We start from the raw sequence: 19,364 nt of genomic DNA on the forward strand, positions 1-19,364 counted from the left end.
ATACGAAATTTAAAAATCAAACTCATTTGTTAGGAAATTGGATCACATTGTCCATGAAAATATTGTTCGATGAATTGACAGAAGTGACCGACTTGCCGACAGCGTCAATCATTGAGAGTCCTGTGAAATAGTGCTCAGATCCACAATCTATAAATCAAGATTCAAATTAATAAATTCGAAAATTAGACTTGTCAGTCATTTTCAAGTGACCTGACCCACTCTAAGGGACTTAGTAGTTTATTTCATGTTATTCTCTTTAATAGGTTGGGTTTTCCTTGACCGTGGAAACAATGAATAAGGGTTTGGGTTTTCCTTGATTTTCCGGTCGACAAATAAAAAACTTTGTTTTTTATGGACGTTTCGCGATTTTATTTTCGCATCATCAGCATCTAATGTAAATAGAAAAAACACTAAACTTAGTTTGTAATTCACATTAATCTAACAGGGTCTCGGTACTTACGAATAATACATCTCAATCGAATTAATTAATTTTTCAAAAACACTAACTCGACCGTCTTTGTTTACTATTTTGACATTGCAACTCAATAACATTAAAAACTCAAGTGGAAAAGACAATGCTGGCTAACTAAACTGCACTTTCTACGGAACATGGATTAATTATTTTCTTAGCAAGCTTTTGTACACCGAATTAATGTTCTCAGTGTCTCGCCTGAAATTCATCGTGTCATTCGTCATAATGTATAGAGACTCTAGAATTTTTCTCTTTGTCTTATTATGTTCAATCGCCAACACCGAAATGTTGTCTGTGTCCGACCAATACGTTCTCAACCAGATGAGATTTTCGTTTCGTTCGATGTCGTCTCGTTATTCACCAATGTCCCGTTGGATTTGTTAGAGGAAATTTTAGACAAGAGGTGGAACGAAATAGAACAACAGACAAACATCCTAAAGCCGGAATTTTTTCAACTTTTGAATTTCGTTCTGAGAGACTGCAACCAATTTATATATAAAGACGAAATTTACAAACAAATACATGGTGTTCCCATGGGGCTTCCACTTAGTCCGGTGCTGGCGGATATTGTAATGGAGCATATTTTAGACGAGGCGATGACCATATTAAACTTGCAGGTGGATGTTTGCCTAAAATATGTGGACGATTTATTCCTAATGGTTCCGAAGCAGTCAGTTGATTACATCCTGTCGGTATTCAATTCCATCAATATCAACATTCAATTCACACATGTAGTTGAGCAAAACAATGAGTTGGCGTTCTTGGACACCACAGTTATTCGTGACGCAGTTGCCGCAATATCGTTTTTGTGGTTCTCCAAACCAACTTGTTCGAACCGGTTACTGAACTACAGATCGAATCATCCTATGAACCAAAAGTTGAACGTTGTGGATAACTTGATCAAAAGAATGTATGGGCTGAGCTCAACAAAATTTCACTACCAATGCAGCAGAAACATTAAGAAAATTCTCATGATGAACGATTACCCATTGGACTTAATAGAGAACCGTATCAAGAAGCATATTAATTCTAGAGAAAATCAACAAGTGAGTCCACCACAGGTGGATACGAATGTTTCCAGTTCCGATGTCCAGAATGAGATTATGCCTGCATTTCCATAGCTCTTGTTCCCAGAACATTGGCAAAATTTTGTGCGAAGATGTGAGAATTTGCGTTTGGGTTTTAAGCCGACTTACACCAACCGTGCCATCTTCTCTAAACTCAAACAAAAGACATTGGAAGAAGACTTATATAATGTGGTCTACAACATCCCGTGCTTTGGTGATGGAATAAACGCACAATGTGAGCTGTCCTATGTGGGCAGTACCGGACACAAAGTCAAAATAAGAGGAGGCCAACATGTCGACGATATTAATAAGTTTAATCGTGACAACGACCTGGAAGGCACAACGGCAGTAGTCCACCATTTTCATGATGTTGTACATGTTCCGGACACAGACAACATTTCGGTGTTGGCGATTGAACATAATAAGACAAAGAGAAAAATTCTAGAGTCTCTATACATTATGACGAATGACACGATGAATTTCAGGCGAGACACTGAGAACATTAATTCGGTGTACAAAAGCTTGCTAAGAAAATAATTAATCCATGTTCCGTAGAAAGTGCAGTTTAGTTAGCCAGCATTGTCTTTTCCACTTGAGTTAATGTTATTGAGTTGCAATGTCAAAATAGTAAACAAAGACGGTCGAGTTAGTGTTTTTGAAAAATTAATTAATTCGATTGAGATGTATTATTCGTAAGTACCGAGACCCTGTTAGATTAATGTGAATTACAAACTAAGTTTTTTTTTTTCTTTTTACATTAGATGCTGATGATGCGAAAATAAAATCGCGAAACGTCCATAAAAAACAAAGTTTTTTATTTGTCGACCGGAAAATCAAGGAAAACCCAAACCCTTAGTTATTCTCTTTATAGATAGTACACCTTCCGCTATTATGCAAAACATCGTATTAACTTTTTAGCCCCGTACGAAGTACGAAGGGGCGTATAGGATTACGGTGCCGTGCGTGTAATTGATGGAATTCGAAGCAGTCGGTAAGGGCAAAGTGTTTGCCTATGTTCATAGATGACGAATCCGCAATAAAAATTTTGTCTGTCTGTCTGTCCATCTGTCACGTCGATATCTTGAGTAAATCAAATCCTATTTCAATTTTTTTTTCCTCAAAGGGAGTTGAAATTGTGAGGCTAAGTTCGAAGATGGGCGATTTTGGGTCGACCCCTACCGAGCTGGGGCCCTATAAGTGCTTTAACGTTTTCCAAAGATTTCTCTGGCCATTTAAAGGCTACACTTGCAAGTGATACATCAAATGAAAGGTATTTACAATACCTATCGACAAAAAAAGTGTATGAAAATTGGATGACCGACTCGTGAGTTAGACCCCTTGGTGTAAACTAGGTACAGGGCGGCAAGCCGTTTTTGATTGTAGCTTGGCCAAATTTGAATGGATTTTGATGGATTTTGCTTTATTAGATAGGTATTGACCGTACCAATCAGGGAAAAAACGTTTTTGAAATTAGGTTGACCGGAGCGTGAGCTATGTCCCTTGGAATGAGCTCATATCCGGCTACTCGGCCGTACAGTGAAGGTGGTGTTTTTATTAATGTCTCGAGTAAACTTTGACCGAATTTCATGATTTTTTTTGTTTGAAAGGTACTAACGAATGTAAAGCAGCCGTACTACTTTCCACCTCCTAACAAAATGGCCGTCTGCCGCCATTTTGGATTTTTGTAAAAAATATTATGGGAACTAATCTCAACCATATAGAAAGTCTACAGTCAACTAATACAGATCTACTAATGAAACTCAGTAGATGTGTCTTCGGCCAAGGCCGGGAATATTATGATTTATTGACGCATTGTACATGGTATATATAGGCTGGATCACAGGCTACTTGATGCTTGACAATTCAATGGCAAACTGTGATCACCACAGATACTTCCCCCTTTGAAGAAATTTTGTTGGTCCAAGTCGATCGTCTGTGTCACGTGGATTTGGGACGAGATTTCACAGCAGGACCATAACTTGTGTTTGGATAGGGATTTGATGTGGTGGATTGGTTGGAGCCACGGATGTTCGGGTTTGAGTGATTTCTGAAGTCGCTTGCTTGTCGAGTTGTGTGTCCAAAACCATTTGAATGTTGGTAACCGGTGTATGACGTGAGGTACTTTGAAAATTTTGAATCTGTTTCATAGCGGTAGGATCCATAAGGTTACCTAATAGCTGTGAAAACAGTTGGTTTTTCGAAAGTTTTGTTACTTTGAAATTTTGTGTCTTGATTAGATTGGTGACAATCTAATAAGATTTGATTCGAGAATTCATTATATCGAATTTTGGATCTGTTTAAATTTGGGTTTAATTTTGAAACAGATTATCTCGAAAATGATTTTATTTCGGATGAAGATGAATTTTCTCCGATGTTGGAAGATTGGTTATGTTTCCAACTCTTTATTTAATTTCAAATTAATTCAGATTAAGAGATCGTACAACCTCATAATTTCGTGAAATGACATTGTCCACGGCTTTACCCGGAAAATGACAAGATGTCATTCATTTAACTGCTATTTTTACAGTTTTTAATGGGCGAAAAATGAAGTGTTGTTGTCTTAAGTCTGATAGACGGTGTTTGGTGCTTGTCTCATTCTACGTGGAATGTTATTTGAATATATGACAGCACGAAACATTCCGGAATAATTTTAATTTTTTAAATTTTATTCCAATTGTTGTGGAGCTTTTTTACTGCCATTTAATTTGCAGGAATACGCACTGCACGAAATGTACTTATATTAGATGGTTATAGCTGTCTGTGGTAGCAGACTTTAGGCAGTATAATTGTCATGTACATTTCGACTGATATTATATATGTGACTCATTGAACGGTTGTATGTACGTTTGTACGATTCTACGGTCAATGAGTTTTAACCTATTGGCGCCGGTTTAGTGGTTTAATATCAGATTTTGTAATTTATGTCATTCGTGAACTTGAATTTGTTGTGTGTCAATTCAAGGGTGTTGAATTTATACACGATGACTTTTTATTCTTTACGTTCTATGATGGTAAGAACTTGTGAAACTAGTTTACATGGAAAAAGGATGTGTTATCGCACAATGGATAACTCATTGGATCAATTTTCATGTATCAAGTATTTTCGATTACAACTTTAAGAAACAAAAAGTTTCAATCCTCGACACGCTTCGGTTTTGCTTAAACGGTTCCGTCGTTTATGAGTTAATCACGAAAGATTATTCTCAAGACGGATAGGCGTAGAGCTTAATTTTCGAAACGCTGAGCCGGGTGATTGGACTAATTTAGAATTAGCGATTGTTGCAAATCGTTCTATAATTGTAATGAGGGAATACTTGATTCTTTGGTGTTTGTCAGAAGAATTTTTTGGATGTTTTTTTCCGAAAAATTGTTTTTAATTTTGAAGTGTTGAATTATTCTTTGAAACTTTTTTTAGAGTTTTGTACGAGAAACGAAAAGACCTTATCTTTTTCACAGTGATGCAACGCACCCATTTTGAGGTGGACATCCCAACCGCGTAATCGAGGTTGGTGGAAAGTGTCGTTGATAAGTTTCGATGTATCGTTTTTCGTGAATAATTCTCAGGAAATGGTTTCCTCTGATCAAACTATTTAGTTTCACTAAACGTTGATTTATAATTTTTATGAAATTGGTTGTTTAACCATATTTCTAGGCCAAAAAATTTTATTTTTGGTTGACTGTAGTTCTTGTAACTAGATGTTATAGTTACGGTAGTTTGTCGACAACATTTTAGCCAAAATATTTGTGCTAAAACTAAGTCTTAAATCTAAATTTACTTTTTGAGCTTAACTAGTGGATTAACCTAGTTTTTATGCTTAAAAGTACAATTTGTTACTAAATTTTGAATTGGTTTTCATAATTGAAAAACACAATTTTAGGATGTTGTCGACCGAAGTATAGATGTATTATTTCGTGATATTTTAAATTTAATTGACGACTGTGGTGCTCGTGGGCACTTTTTTATTTGTTATTGGTACATTCCACTGAACGTTTATTACGAACAGTGCAAATTGGATCCACAATTTCTTAGAATTGTGCCAATTTGGTCTTTCATAAGAAGATTTCAGTGCTATTGTTAGCTGAAATTTCTTTTAATTTTGTTCAGAGGTTTTTTAACGTGAACTTTTGTTGGGGTCACCAATTATATGGGAACTAATCTCAACCATATAGAAAGTCTACAGTCAACTAATACAGATCTACTAATGAAACTCAGTAGATGTGTCTTCGGCCAAGGCCGGGAATATTATGATTTATTGACGCATTGTACATGGTATATATAGGCTGGATCACAGGCTACTTGATGCTTGACAATTCAATGGCAAAATGTGATCACCACAATATAAATCGGTGAAAATGATACTTACAAGGTCACTGATCAGTTGGAAGTGAGTGGTTGTGGTTACGTGTGTGGGGTGTTTCAAGGATCATAAATATGGATATCTATATATAAATATATATAGCTATATTGAGCTATATAACTTTTTTTTTGGTTACTCAAAATTTTTATTGTTGGAGAAAGCGTCCTCTCCCGCACTAAAACTCCGATAAAAAATATGTTTAAATATTACAATTAAGTTTCATTACAAAGCATTTCATTAAAACAATTAAAATAAACAAAAGAAAAAACTAAAGAAACAAGAACTAAATAAATATTCTTCGTTAAATTTTCATATCGCGTGCTCGAGTTAATTCCCGAAAGACATGAAAAATAAAAAAATAAAAATTAGTATGTCAATAGTATGAAAAAAAAAAAAATTAAGAATTAAAACTAGAGTAAATAAAAATCATCGACTCTTTTTCCAAAAGTTCCTAATATACAAGCCGCATTTCGCCTCTGTATCGATATAGAAATCTTCTGAAGCAAGTAATCTAAAGACTTCTTCTCTCCGGAAGCCTTCTTCATCATCTTTCCTAAACTAACGAGAAACGCTTCCGTTTCGGGGCCACAGCTACCCAAACTTTCGAATGCTATCGGTTTAAGGCCCGTCATTGGGAAATTACAGGACAGTTTCCCGAAAATGTATGGAAAATTTTATCACAAAAATTCAATGAAAAGATTCAAAGAAACTCACCCATGATGCTTTCCATTGTATTCGTGCACCGTCTCTTTATGTCCCCAAGGCATATTTAAACACTAAAACACTTTTTACGCGATGCAAAAACAAAATTTTGTTTTTTGTTTTGTCGCGATAAAACACAGCAAATATTTCGACACTACGCTATTATAAGGACTAGAATGAATGTTTGCTGTGTTCACTTCGGCGGTAAAATATTTTCATTCAAAAAAGTGTCCGACACTTCAACGATGGTAGACATTTATTAAAATTGTAACCTCTCCCACTTCTTTAGTAAGCTAACAAGACTTCGCTGAGTTTAATTATGCCACCTCTTCGAACAAAAATATCGGCTGAGGTCGAATAATTCTCCGCTGAGCTTTAACGAACCTCCGCTGAGCTCTAATAATTCTCCGCTGAGCTTTGACAACCCTCTAATGAGTTCTAATAATTCTCCGCTAGGCTTCAGTAAGAGTCCGTCAGACCTTAGCACGTTGTAGTAAGGCAATGAAGCTAAGCGAACACTCAATAAGCATCAGCGGATACCTAATATTGTTGCTATGATTTAATAAGACTCCACTTAGCTTTGGCAGATCTCCGCTGAGTTTCCGATTCGCTCCATTAAGCCTTCCTGCAACTTGCTTAGGCCTAACGGACAGTTCCTGAAGCCTAGCGGAGAATTATTAGAGCTCAGCGGAGGTTTGTTAAAGCTCAGCGAAGAATTATTAGAGCTCAGCAGAGAATTATTAGAACTCAGCCGATATTTTTATTCAAAGAGGTGGCATAATTAGACTTCGCGAAGTCTTCTTAGCTTACTAAAGGGGAACGAACATTTATTTACGCTCAGCGCAGTCTTACGAGAGGCTACATTTTTAATAAATGCTCTCCCATCGTTGAAAGAATGTCTGCTGAGCTCTCGTAAAGCTTTAAAAAATGGTTGATGAGCATTATTAAATGTATACGCTACCCTTTGTCAACCGTTTGATGATTGTTTTTAAATGCCCGACACTTTTTTGAATGAAAATATTTTACCGCCGAAGTGAACACAGCAAACATTGATTCTAGTACTTATAGTAGCGGAGTGTCATAGTTGTGTCGAAATATTTTCTGTGTTTTTGTCGCGACAAAACAAAAAAAACTTTTTGTTTTTGCATCGAGTAAAAAGTGTTTTAGTGTTCAAATATGCCTTGGCGACCTAAAGAGACTATGCCCGAATACAATGGAAAGCATAAGAGGTGAGTTTCTTTGAATTTTTTCGGTGAATTTTTGTGATAAAATTTTACATACATTTTCGGGAAACTGTCCTGTCATTTCCCAATGACGGGCCTTAAACAAGTGATTCTCTTTCAGACCGACATAATGATTATGTTTCCTACGCTCTGCTAGATCAGCGACAGCTCCAGCCTTAGTCGACGAAATAGACAAATAAGACTGATCTAAAGTATCTCGAACTGTCACATCCCATATCAGTGACTTTCCTCTACTCCACGGAATTAATGTCATTCCGTCTGGCCTCTTCCCATCGTCTCTCGAAATCCCTGGCGGCTGCAAGACATTAGGGATACCGGCTGACGAAAAAGTATGCGAGAAGATGTTGTTAACATCATCGTGTCCCGGAATCCATCCTTTACTGTTCTTACAAGACAATCCATGACGACCGTATTCGTCTACTAGCTTTCCACAAACACAACGATGTTCTTCGCACACCTTGCAACCCAATCTAAGCGCCACGGCTATTCTTGCCGCGTTATTGTCTAAAAGTAACCCCAGATTACTTGAAGGTATAACTTGCAACCACTTTGAAGACTCTTTCGTTGATGATGCAAGTAACCTAGCACGGTCCACTGGAGAACTAGAAACCAATAACTCGTCAAAAACCTTTCGCACACCTATCAAGTCCCATTTCTTTTGAACACTTTTAGACTTTTCGCTCAACAAAGAGTATTCAGAAGGAAGACTCTGCAAAACGGTATAGATAGTTATTTTGAGCTATATTACTAGCATATTTATCAGTAAATTGTTTATTTATAGGTAAATATAGGTTAATATAGGACTGAGGAAATTTTGGGTTAATTTGAAATTTGTGTTACGTTTGAAAGGAACATCGTACGGGGCTTTGTAATTGCGCTATGCGCAATTTTTAAGACGTACAAATTTCATAAGAATTTTACTTTACCGACGTTTACGGGCGCAGTAGACTTACGGTAAGAGTAGGGCGACGGCAACTAGCAACTAGGGTCACGTGCGCAATAGATGTACGGGTTCGTACGGGGCTCAGTCGCAGCAAACGCTTCGACTGTTCTGACGGCTCGTTTCATGTTATATGTTTCATTTGTGTTGAAAAAATATTTTACGTTTAATCTGTCAGAGTTAAGAGGATTTAAATTTTTCTGAAAAAGAAAAATAGGTGAAGCTTTTTCCGTACCCTAATACCATCAGGTACATCGTTAATGGAAAAACAGATCTAATGCGTTACATTCACATCTTGTTTGTTTGTTTTTTTTTTTTGACGAACAAAGCTCATAATTATTATGCGAAATAATGCTGTTCTCCATGTTAAAGGAAAAATTTTTGTTTCCTCCACCCATACGAATGGTTTTACGAGTCAGAAAATCAGACGTTCTGCTGCCGCCACCAAAAATATTTCATCGTATCATGTTGTTTCACTTAAAATTTATTTAGAGTTTAAACTAATGGACCAACTTTCATACAGATGCTTACAAAGCCGTACATGTTTTAATGATATTCCTGTCACCCTTTCGGACGTTATCAACATAATTATACTCAGCATTGTTGATCCTTCATTCCAATTGAACCGTAATATACATCCGGACTGTATTTTATTTAAACATCTATTAATGTAACATGAATAAACACACTCCACACACATGACATTACTAGGATTTGCCAAAGAGATTAACATGTTTTATAGATTATTAACAGAGTATTGGCCATATAATAGTACATAATGTATTACAATCACATGGCATTTGGATAATAATCATCAATATGTACCTATAGTGAAACGAGATTTTATATATAAAAATGAAGTAAGTAGCTTATGGTTTATTCGGATATTGTGTATACGTTTACATATATGTTCAAAAGCCATGTGGTTTAGGCTCAAATTTGAAAAAAAAAAATCACATGCTGTGAACAAGGATTACCGAGTTTATTATTCCCTTGACTGTAAGTCATGGGTTTTACAAAAGAAAATACACCGTACGTAACACGTTCACTATGATTAAAAATGTATGGAAATGTGATGAAAAAACGTTAAATGTTAAAACAAGATAACTTGAGTAAATCTCAACCGATTTTCAAAAACTATTTTTTAATCGACGAAGTATTGAAATCCTTAGGTGTTAGGTTCCTTAGGCTCAAGTTCGAAAATGGGCGGTATTGGTAGTTACCATCTGGTGGTAGTTCTCGAAAGAAGCTCTCTTTGTTAACACGATAACTGGAGCAAAGTTCAACCGATTTTCAAAAACGTTTTTTTAATCGACGAAGTATTGAAATCCTCAGGTCAAATTCGAAAACGGGCGGTATCGGTTCAATCATCTGGGAGTAGTTCTCGAAGAAGCCTTTTCTGCTTTTTGTTAACACGACAACTGTTTACCGATTTAAAAACAAAATGTTTGGTGGAGAATGGAATCAATTCCTGAGGTTAGGTTCTAAGATAGATTATGTTGGTCTAACGAACAAGCTGATGTTGCTAACAGAATTTTTGTATCTATTTCAATAGTATTTTTCTTGTTATGTGACTTTGCCTTGTAAACAAAACCGAATAAATAGAACAAAAATTAACGAGTGTGAAGTTGACACGAGTTTAAAAGCTTCCGAGCCCCAAATTTGCATCAAAGGTACACTTTTCTTAAAGCACATGAAACTTTCACAGACAATTTTATTTTTTATTCAAAGCTGACATATTTTTACTCGAAAATGTGGTCGTACATTTTTCAAAAAGAGCTCTCGTAAAAAGATAATAGCGATGAAAAATTTCGAAACGCAGAAATGTAAGCTACAATTTCAGCGTACGCTCGGAAGCTCTTAAATGTTATTGAAAACATACGTCATTTTTTACCGGGGCATTTTATATACATAGTTTCGAAGATTTTCAGTGAAACTAAACAGAATTAAATCATCAATGAGAGATTTATTAGACCGTACTAGTAGTTCTTCTTCTAAATGCGTTTTTGTGGCAATCAACATACAAAATTACATTTCATTGAAATAAATCAATAAATCATTGTCAATAAAAATACTATTGAGAAGCTCAGACAAACAGTCAAGGGATCTGACCCACCCAACAGGTGGGGCCTGATTTACTTTAATTTTGTTTGATATTTTTGAACTGAATGGTCATTCATCGGATAATCACTGTAATTTCGAAAATTTTGTTAACTATAATCGAGCAATCAAGAAGTAGGATGTAAATTTATTTGAAAAACCTATTCGCATACAGTAATTTACCCGCGAATAGAAACCATATAACGGTGAATACCAGCAAGGATATTAGTATAGCATTGACATTTATTAGAGGAAGCGTCGAGGCTTGCCGAGATTTCCCTTTTATTTCAATGCGAAATTTCTGCGTTAGTTTCCGAGATTTCCCCTCATATGTCAATAATCTACCATTATTCCTTATTGTATAAGTGAAAACAAGAAAACAAACGTAATGGTAAATTCACCGGCAGTGTGAAATAATGATTGTTTTTATTATAAACATTGTTGTATAATGTCCTAGGACATTATTAATGACTGGTAGTTGCGCAAACGTAATAAAAATTATCATAAAATTCTAAAAAGGTCAGCGTCTACAAATAACATATAATATTATAGGCATGTAATTAAAGTGATCGATATTTAATAAGAAACGATCGCAAAAAATAAAAAATTGATCGCAAAAAATAAAGAATTGATCACAAAAAATTAAGAATTGATCGCAATGTCTTCGTGATCGCAATAAAAATAAAATTTGATCACAAGAAAATAAGAATTTGATCGCTAAATTTATGCAGTTTTAAAACTAACATATGATTGCCTCAAAATATGAAATGATTACAAGAAATAAGGAATTGATCACAAAAAAATAGAACTTGAAAGAAGAAAATAAATAATTGATAGTAAAAAATAAGGAGCTTGACAGAAGAAAGTAATGAATTGATCACAAAAAATAAAGAATTTGATTGCAAGAAATAAGGATATGCTATCTATTATTCTGTTTGATTATTAGACGATGCGAGAGAAAAAAAATTAACACCTAAGTTACCAACACCGTTCCGGCGCCCGGCTCGCATTGCGGCCCTCCGCTTCGCTCCGGGCTCCCTTACTTTAAATAAAATTTGATGAAAATAAAATAAAAATTGAGAAATGCTTTATTTTCTTTTATCAAATTCTTTATTCTTTGCGATCATATTCTTTATTTCTTGCGATCATTTTCGTTATTTCTTGCGATCATTTTCGTTATTTTTTGCGATCAAATTCTTTATTTCTTGCGATCATATTCTTTATTTCTTGCGATCAAATTCTTTATTTTTTGCGATCAAATTCTTTATTTTTCGGGATCAAATTTTATTTTTCGGATGGTAAGTGGTACATGGGATCACTTCTTATTTTTGGTCTGTAGAATCTTATTTTGTTGTGATAATTTTGAAAAAGTGACAGCGATCAGTTTCTTTTTTCCAGTGGTCAGTTAATAATTTCAAGTAATCAAATCTTATTTTTAGAATTATCAATATAAATTCTTCCCAATATTATATGGATATTATCGTCGTGCGATTGTGTTTAAATATATTTACGAAATATAATTTCGTATTTATTACCTCTTGTGTAATGCCCAAAGAATTGCTGTTAGTATTTCCAATTGTACATTTCGAACAAATTCTATTTGTTATTTATGTCGACAATACATTGAAAACAATATTATTGACATTTCAAGTGACAAGTTGAAAGGTAGACATATCTGTGAAAGACAACCACACAAAAACTGTCTAGTACCTCTAATTCATTTTTTTTTATGTTTTAGATTTTAATTAAGAATTCAGGCCCTCAGATTGGGGAATTCATTTGGGAATTTTGAGAATTTTTGGGAATTTTTGAGAATTTTGGGAATTTTGGGAATTTTTGGGAATTTTGGGATTTTTTGGGAATTTTTAGTAATTTTTGGTAATTTTTGAGAATTTTGGGAATTAATTCCACAATCTTAATGAGATATTTACTTTTTAGACCCGTACGAAGTACTGGGGTCTTATAGGTTTACGCATACGTTTGTAACACGTCGAATTGGACTCCCTGAGTAAGGGGAAACCTATTGTGGTTGTCTAGAGATGCCAAATCCGCGAAAAAAAAAATGTCCGTCTGTCCGTCTGTCCGTCTGTCTGTCTGCACGATAACTTGAGTAAAACGCATCCGATTTTGAAAATTCTTTTTTTTTCCCGTTTGGTAATGTCAAAAGACAGGCTAAGTTCGAAGATGAGTGATTTTGGATCAACCCCTCCCGAGCTGTGGCCCAATAAGTGCTTTACGGTTTTTCGAAGATATCTCCGGACATTTAAACGTTAAACTTGTAAGTGATACGTCAAATAAAAGTTATTTACAATACCGATCGACAAAAAAAAGTTTATGGAAATCGGATGACCGACTCGTGAGTTAGAATCCTTGGTGTGGAACAGGCACAGGGCGGCAAGCAGTTTTTGCTTGTAGGTCGGCCACATTTGAACATATTTCGTCTGTTTTAGCTTTATTAGATAGATATTGACCGTACCAATCAGGGAAAAAAAATTTATGAAATTATGTTCTCCGGAGCGTGAGCTAGGTCTCTTGGAGTGAGCTCTTATCTGGCTACTCGGAAGTACAGTGAACGTGGTGTATTTTGACAATATCTCGAGTAAATTTTGACCGAATTTCATGAATTTTTTTTTGTTTGAAAGGTATTAACGAATGTAAAGCGTCGGTAGTATTTCCGGTCTCCTAACAAAATGGCTGCCGGCGGCCATATTGGATTTTAGTAAAATAGAAATATCTTGGGAAAAATGATACTTAGAGAGTTTCTGTTAACATGGAAATAGTTTGTTATGTGTGTGGGGTTTCAGGGATTCCATATACGGACATCTATATATACCTATATACAGCTATATTGAGCTATATACAGGCATATAGAGCTATATAATAGCATATATTTATCTGTGAAATGTTTATTTATAGTGAAATATAGTTAAATATAGCGGTATATAGCTGTTTAAATAGGAATTTATGAAATTTGTCTTCGTACGGGGCTGTCTATATTGCCTCCGGCAATTTAGTTGTATATGATAACAAGGCAAAGTGTGGATAATGTAAGTGATTTTAAAGGGAGAATAGTTTTTCAGCAGAGAAGAAAATGAAGTAAGAGAAATAAAGAGTTTCACATTAAAGGCTTTTGATACGAATAGGTGTTTCGTACGGGTCGGCGTTAGCTATGTTTTCTTACTAGTTCAAACAAAATCACTTCTGTTGGTCATTATTATTATTTGCTGAAATAACCTTAAACGACACGAAAATAAAGGGTGTTAAGTTATAAGACCCGGAGCAAGTCTTAATCAGATTAGTCGATATTTTCTGAATTACATTCCTTGTGACTTGTGACAATTCGATATATTTTTACTAAACCACAACCAATATCTGCAACCCTTTTTCACTGAAAGTAAAGATATGGCAGAGATATGAAAAAAAAAAATCGAATTCTGATGTTGTTGTCAGTGTTCGACCAATTGTGCTTATATGCATGTGTTGCACCTTTACTAACATTTATAAGAAAGTCTTTAAAACTACATCGTAGGTCCCGCTCTGAAGATGATCGCACGCGAAAAAGAAATGCAACTGAGTTGCCCGACTAATAACGAACTAGTGACACCTCGAGTGACACTAGTCTGCGTTATGCTGAAAACAAACGAGGCATTGAAAACGTGTTTTGGTCCTTGTTTTCATGGCGAAATTGTCGCAACTGTCAAATAAAGTTAGAAATTTCTCTATCGAAAATTGCAATTGCTGCATATGTCAATGAAAACTAGGACCAAAACACGTTTTCAATGCCTCGTTTGTTTTCAGCATTAATTTGCTGGTGAAACAATTTAATTTTATAACTATCGAACTAGGCCCCACCTCTTGGGTGGGTCAGGTCCCTTGACTGGCTTTTTTTTCTTTCTATAATTCCAGTCTTAGTTTTCCAGCCATTTTTAAATAAGGTGGTGTTTTTGAGATAACAAAACTAAAGTCACATGAAAAGGTGATGTTTTTTTTATTTAGAAAACAGCAGATTCACATGCTTCATTTTACTCATATTTATTTAATATCCTGAAGAAACAAAAAGAGCTATGAGTTGTAGGTCCAGCGAGCGATGTCTTACTCCTAATATGAGTCTCCTATATAGTCTACTAAAAGCGCTGAACAGGTGGCGCATTTCTTGCCTGTGAAAAAAACTCATGTGAATTACGGCCCTCGCTTCGCTCTGGCAAAGTTCACACTCGTGCAAACACTTTAGGAACGAAAAAAAAATTGTCGTATATCGCAGATTACCAGTCCAATAAAGTCCAATGTTCGAATTTAACCTCAGGAATTACGATACTGGTCGAAAACACTTCATATTTTCAAATCTGCAATTTTTGAAGCCTCTGAGAATTACTCGAGTTATCGTGTTATCAAGCAAGCAAGATTGTTTTAGACTTCTAGATTGTTCGACCAGAAATCTAGATTCACTTACTCGTCGAATAAGAAATTTTTCTGGAAATCCGTTGCAAAAATGTCGTAACAAGTTGTGTTTACAATTCCAATTACTCCAACCTCACTACTCCAATATTAACCATCTACAAAAATTACTTAAGTTATCACGATAACAAGGAAAAGCGTCTGAGTATAATTTCTCCCATATCTTGTAAAAACGATCACAAAATTATAGTTTTACTCTTTACTCTTTTACTCCATTACGAGTCGTTTATATTGTCTTCTAAAAAGCACTATGAATGGAAGGTCCAGCGAGGTACGTTTAACTCCTAATATGAGTCTACTAAAAGCGCTGAAAAGGCGGCGTATTTCTTGCCTACCTCTTGAAAAAATAAAACTCGTGTGAATTACGGCCCTCGCTTCGCTCTGGCCGCAAAGTTCACACTCGTTCAAACATTTTAGGAACGAAAAAAAATCTTTTAAGAATACGATTTCACCCAAAAATTGTCGTATATCCCAGATTACTAGTCCAATTAAATTCCAATGTTCGAGTTTAACCACATGAATTTCGCTACTGGTCGAAATTGATTTTTGAAGCCTCTGAGAATTACACGAGCTATCGGTTTCTCAAGCAAGCAAGCAAAAACTCTTTTGGGAAGTACTTCTAAACTGTTAGACCAGAAAACCAGAATTTCACTACTCGTCAAATAAGAATTTTTTCTGGAAATCCGTTGCAAAAATGTCGTGGTATAACAAGTTATCTTTACAATTACTCCAAACTCACTACTCCAATATGTCATTCTCTGTCAATTAAAACAAAAAATTTGAAAATCGGGTAAAAATTACTCAAGTTATCGCGCGGTAACAAGAAAAAGCGTCTGTGTAGAATATCTCCCATCTCGTTGTTCGAATATTATCCATCAGCAAACTCAGCCTCAAGAGTTTCAATCTTCGTCGATTAAGACAAAATCTTTGAAAATCGGATAAGAATTATGGAAGTTATCGCGGTAACAAGTAAAAAACTCTCTTGAGAATTACTCCCAACTCATTACTCCAATATTGCCCATCCACGAACTTAACCTCATGATTTTCATTCTCCGTCGATTAAAACCAAAATTTTGAAAATCGGTAAAGAATTACTCGAGTTATCGAGTCCACAAGGAAAAGCGTCTGTGAATAATTTCTCCCATCTCGTTCTTCTTCTCTTCTTTTTCAGCCTGTTTCTATCCACTGCTGGATGTAGGCCTCTCCAACTTCTTTCCATTTCGTACGATCCATTGCCATTTGCTGCCAGTTTGTACCTGCAATATTCTTAATTCCGTTTGTCCATCTCTCTGGTGGTCTACCTATAGCTCGTCTTTTATATGGTCGCCAGTTCATGATCTTTTTGGTCCAACGTTCGTCTGTCCTTCTTGCAATATGTCCCGCCCAGCTCCATTTCAGAGATGCTATTCTTTCCATGACATCAACGACCCTGGTTTGTTGTCGAATCCATTGATTCGTCATTCTGTCTCTGAGTGTTATTCCGAGCATACTCGTTGTTCTAACATTATCCATCTGCAAACTCAACCTCAAGAATTTCAATCTTCGTCGAATTATACAAAAAATTTGAAAATCTGATAAGAATTACGGAAGTTATCGCGGTAACAAGGAATAAAATTCTCTTGAGAATTACTCCCATCTCATTACCCCAATATTGCCCATCTACGAACTTAACCTCATGATTTTCATTCTCCATCGATTAAAACCAAAATTTTGCAAATCGGTAAAGAATTACTCGAGTTATCGAGTCCACAAGTGTACGGACGTTTTCTGTATTTAACGTTTTTTGCCAATGTAGAACATTTTCAAAATATCAAAGTGAACTTAGCGTTACGGACATTTAAGGGTATTTTCTTTCATAAGACCCTGACTTTCAGTCAAGGGAATAATGCTGAAATAACATACATCGGATGAAACTAAAATTTTGTTCGATCTAAAATTGGGTGGTCTCCGTTGCGATGCATAAATTAAGATTTGCACAATTTAGTTTGGTTAATAATAATGTTGACCTAAAAAACGAGAAAGTAGCTATTTTTTCGCCTCATGCTTTTGTTTCGGGGAGAAAAACGTTAAATCAAACCTTACAGACATGAAAAACGTTGTGTTATCCTCGGGGAGAAAATAGGAAATTCCAACACGGGCGAATTGCGGCCATCGCTTCGCTCAAGTCGAAAGCTTCGCCTTAGTTGGAATTTCCTATTTTCTTCCCTTGGTTAACAAATAACTAGTTCAACCTTTTCAACCTTTTTCGATTTCATTTTTATCACTCATGACAAAATATGATTTTCGCCTTCAGCTCTGTCTGGAAACTTCTCACACGCTAAAGACGACTTTTAGTCCTAGGTACGAAATGTACTATTTCAAATAAAAAAAAACGGGGATTAAGACGGTTGGAATGAAAAAAAACTACAATTTTCTCACTAGGGCTCGCTGGTAAAGATACACTGAGTTCAATAATAGTATTTTTCGTACCAAGCCAGGAAATGACGATTTTTTCAGCACCAGGAAGGGAAATTAGGACGTGTGCTGAAAAAATCCATTTCCTGTCGAGGTACGAACAACATTTTGTGCATCGGACAACTGAAATAGACAAAACACATCAATTTACTTGAAAACATACACACTTCACATTCACCATACTAAAATTTAATCAATCGTATAGTCATAGAAAAATTCATGTAATTCTTTTCCCGCACTATTAATCGTAAAGAAATGAAGTTTTTTCCCGCACGATATATAGTTCGGGAAAAACTGACATTTCTTAATGAAAAATCATGGCAAAATAGGTCGTATTTCAGTTGTCGGATGCACAAAAATCATAAGATTGGATTAATGTGAAATTTTGTAGCAATTTTTCGCAGTCGAACTTCTTCGTTTGCATCTGTAAAAAATATTGAAAAAGCTTTGTTCTCTCTTTTGATTGAACGGCTGTGAAGGGTTGATAGGAAAACTCAATTTGTATAAATTTTCAACTAAAATCTTTCTTTTCCAAATTTCTTTATCTTGGGAACTATTTTAACAAGTGAGCAGTCTTTTTTAACAATTGACAGGTAAAATGCGAATCTTCAGTCTAATTTATTTTAAGACCAGTAAACTATTGACTGATCTATGTTTTTGACACACAATATAGAAAAAAAGTGTACCTTAGTTATGCCAAAGGGCCGAGCGAGTTTAAGACGAATTGACACATAGCTAAACTGTAGCCTAAATTTGTGCAAAAAATAGTAATTTATGCAACAAGGTGCGAAAAGAAGTTGCTCGCTTCGCTCGTTTCATAACCACATCGTGTGACGAAAATTACCTTGTTTCGCAACATGTTGCATACAACGTTTTCTGCAAACAGCTGCGAAAAGTGAACTTTTGAAATGCAAACTTGCCACAAATTTTTTTACAACAAAATTCGTAAATTTTTCAATTACTTTAATCATAGAAGCTCTACTATTCAAGTAACCATTCATAGTCATTGTGTAAATAGAAAAATTCAGTATCGCGTTACTTGTGTATTAATTCGCACAATTTTGGTGAAAATTGTTTTTTTTAAGTAATTTAGTGAATCTGTGCAATGAATCCGGTTCGGTTTTGTTGAAATTCTTAAAGCAATGACATTTTAATGGTTCAGCAGATGATATTTACTTGGCAGCATAATAGTGATGAAAAGTAGTTAGCTTTAGTCACTTGTGATGAAAATTAAAGACACTAGGTAACCAGCGAAAAAAAGACCATGCATACGTCACCCAAATCGAGGCATTAGAAAGTTCACTTTTTCAACAAGTGACGAAAAGTAGGACCTTCCGTTCAAGGCTGCATACTTTGGGAACGTCACGCAGTTTGCCATTTTATTAGATAATACACACCACATCTGATGATTTTATGTAAAGAAATTCACCACATCATCAAGACTACGAGAATCATCACAAGAGGTGAATTTTTTATGAAATGGGCCATTTTATCATCAACTGTGGTGTGTATCCCGCGTATCTGCATCTGCGTGACCTCCCCAAAGTATACAGCCTTGCTTCCGTTGCCTTT

General features: G+C 35.4%; 1 long non-coding RNA gene across 1 annotated transcript; it reads right to left on the minus strand.

The window, feature by feature from the left end:
- Positions 1–268: 268 nt before the first annotated feature.
- Positions 269–767, minus strand: LOC119073042. Its single transcript, XR_005086978.1, has 2 exons — positions 461–767; positions 269–389 (listed from the first exon to the last, which is right to left on the minus strand). It is a non-coding gene; the product is annotated as an uncharacterized LOC119073042 (long non-coding RNA).
- Positions 768–19,364: the final 18,597 nt, after the last annotated feature.

The sequence above is a fragment of the Bradysia coprophila genome, unplaced genomic scaffold, assembly GCF_014529535.1.
Source record: "Bradysia coprophila strain Holo2 unplaced genomic scaffold, BU_Bcop_v1 contig_111, whole genome shotgun sequence".
NCBI lineage: Eukaryota > Metazoa > Arthropoda > Insecta > Diptera > Sciaridae > Bradysia > Bradysia coprophila.